This window comes from Echinops telfairi, unplaced genomic scaffold (assembly GCF_000313985.2).
Source record: "Echinops telfairi isolate 266 unplaced genomic scaffold, ASM31398v2 ScPeMD7_7409;HRSCAF=8447, whole genome shotgun sequence".
NCBI classification, from domain to species: Eukaryota; Metazoa; Chordata; class Mammalia; order Afrosoricida; family Tenrecidae; genus Echinops; species Echinops telfairi.
In genome coordinates, this window is record NW_022111309.1 from 11,674,038 (window position 1) to 11,677,256 (window position 3,219).

Genomic DNA, 3,219 nt, shown 5'->3' on the forward strand with positions numbered 1-3,219 from the left:
AAATATCCATTAGCAATTGAAACCTGTAACATACGAAGTATGAATCCATGAAAATTTGAAGTTGTCAAAAATAAAGCAGAACATAACACATAAAGATGGTTATCTTATATATTAGTAAATTGAAATATACTGGAATTAGCCATTTTGAATCAGATAATCTGATCTACTATGATGAGAATGACAAATTGACGGGAATATTGTTGCATTCATTACTAAAAAAAAAAGAATATCTCAAGGTTCATACCAGTGGTTCTCAACCTGTGGGTTGCAACCCCTTTGAGGGTCAAATGACCCTTTCACAAGGGTCTCCCGAGTCATAACAGTAGCAAAATTACAGTTATGAAGTAACAACTAAATTAATTGTAAAGTTGGGGGGTCACCCCAACATGAAGAACTGTATTAAAGGGTCACGGTATTAGGAAGGTTGAGAACCACTGGTTTATACTGCAGTATAATGCAATCAGTTATAGGATAATGTCCATATTCTTACAAGAAAGAACAGTTCGTATGATTATTAGTCAACTCTAAATACCAATGTATTTAGAAACTGATGTAAAAGATGAAGCAATTTTTACACACTTTTACACACAAAGATGAAAATTTTTACACACTTTTGCAGTCTGAAATTGATCAAACATGCAATCAAGATGCATTGATAACTACTACTGATTGGAATACAAATGGTGGGAACAAATAAAGATTAATAGGTGAAAAATATGATCTTGGGGACGGAAACAATGCTGGAGACAGCATGATAGAAAGACCAAAAGCCTATTAATTAGAAATAGCTTTTTCAACAACATAAATAGTGACTATCCACCCGGACCCTGCCAATTGGAATACACAGTAATCAAATTAAAGGTGGTAGAGATGATCAGTTAGAACAAGGCCAAATGCTGTAAACAAAACTAACCATCCATTGCTCAAATGCAAGTTCAAGTTGAAGCTGAAGAAAATTAAAACAAACCCATGGGATCCAAAATATGATTTTGAGTATATCTTATCTGAATATCTCATCTCACGTATAGATCTGATTCACTGAATATTAATCACCAGAGATCAGACTAGTTGTGTGATAGTATCAGTGACATAATTTATGAAAAAAGCAAAGGTCATTAAAAAGACAGGAAAAACCTCAGCCAAGTTGACACAAAACATAACCATTCCAGGCAACATTCCCATAAACTAGTTACAAATCTTCAATGATTTGGGAAGAGGTTCACTTGAATTCTGTTTAAAATTGGATATTTTTCTGATCTCAAAATCATTTTTCCATGGCATAAAAGGTATACTCTTTTATGAAGGTACCTTAATGAGACTAAGACAAATGTATTATTGAGATAACTTGTCTGCAGTCATCCACTGATCAGAGATATATGTTTCACTGATTAGACATATATGTTTTAACACATTTTGTTTAGAATAAGTTGTTGCATGTATAAACTGAAACCCTAGCAGCAATATTTTTTACTTATCATCACACTCGGTGTTTTTAACATTAAAGGACAAAATATTTATTAACATTTTAGATCTTCTTAGCTACAATTATCCTTAGACTACTTTCTATATCATAAATAACAACTCCTACGTCTGTTCTGTTTATTATCAGCTCTAGTAATTCAGACACTAAAATATGTTTACCCCAAAGTGATGTTTACGTATAACCAAACCTGCTGCCATTGAGTAAATTCCTACTCATAAAACAACAACAACAAACAAACAAAAAACAGTAGGACAAAGCGGAACTGTTGCAAAGTAGTGATATTTACAAGAAAGGGAAGAGCGGCCAATCAAAGTTGGCGGACTAAGCAGATACGCGACACATACCCTCCAAAGCAAAGTACTGGGAAACTATGCTTTGGTGAAGAGAAAGTGCTGGGGATGGCTCTTCCTTCTATGATCTTTGTACCTCCAACCCAGTGACCATGTGGGAGCGTGCCAATAAGGTTTAGAGGACTCTAACTCAGGACGTGGTCTGTTTTGCCATTCCTCTGGTTATAAGACAGCCATCTCAGACGCAGGCACAGAGAGGCTCTCGGGACCATCTCCACCAGTGTGTATTTGCAAGATGCGTGTCTAGAGTGTTGGCGACAACAGCATCACGGGGGGCTGCAGCACTGAGGCAAGGAGGCAGAACCAAGAGCAGTGCTGAAAAGGTGAAGGCCCCCCCAGCCGACAGAACAGGGCTGAGGCCAAGCAACCAGGAGGCTCAGAGACGGAGGACTAAAAGAGAGGCACAAGTGCTCGTTGAGAAGAGGGGCCGCTGTGAAGAAAAGACTGTGCCTTGAATCTTCTAACCCTGACTTGTGGTAACCTGTTAAATTCCCCTGTAATCCTCCATCATGAAAAAGAAAAAAGCTAGTAAAAAGAAAAGCCCCAAATGGATGTCAGAAAAGACTTTTTAACTTGTTTTGGCATATAGACTAAAGTGAACAGAAGAAATGAGTGAGTAACAGAGCAGGGCAGCTTGAGAATACTACAATGAAGTGTGCAAAGACCTGGAATCAGAAAATCAAGAGGAATGCTCAACCCGATAGGATTAAATAAAAATTCAAACCTTGAGTAATATTGAAGTTTTGGGGGTAAAATATTGAATGATGCAGGAAGCATCAAAAGCAAATGGAAGGAATACACAGCACTACTACACCAAAACAAATTGGTCTTGTCCACCCATTGCAAGGGGTTGCATGTGATAAGGAACAGATGGTATTGAGCAGAGAATATCAACCTAAAATGAAGTTCCTGACAATTTTTTTAATCTCCAGAAATTGACGATATATCATTAGATGTTTCAACAATTGGATTTAACACTGGAAGTGCTAAATCATCTATACCAGGAAATTTGGAAGACTGCTAATTGGCCATCAATTTAGAAGAAATACATATTTATGCTTATTACAAGAAATGGTGATCAAATGAAATCTAGAAACGGTCAACATATCATAAATATCACATGCAAGTAAAATTTTGCTGAAGATGACTTAAGAAGAATTTCAACAGTACATTGACAAGGAATTGACCAAAATTCAAGATAATCAGAAGGGGACATGGAACAAGGAATAACATTACTAAGGCTGTATAGATCTTGGCTAAGATCAGAAAGATGTTCACTTGTGTTTTAGTGATTATACAAAGGTATTCAAGGCAGTGTATCATAATTAATTACAGATTACATTGTGAATGATGGAAATTTCATAACACTTAATTGTGCTCGTGCAG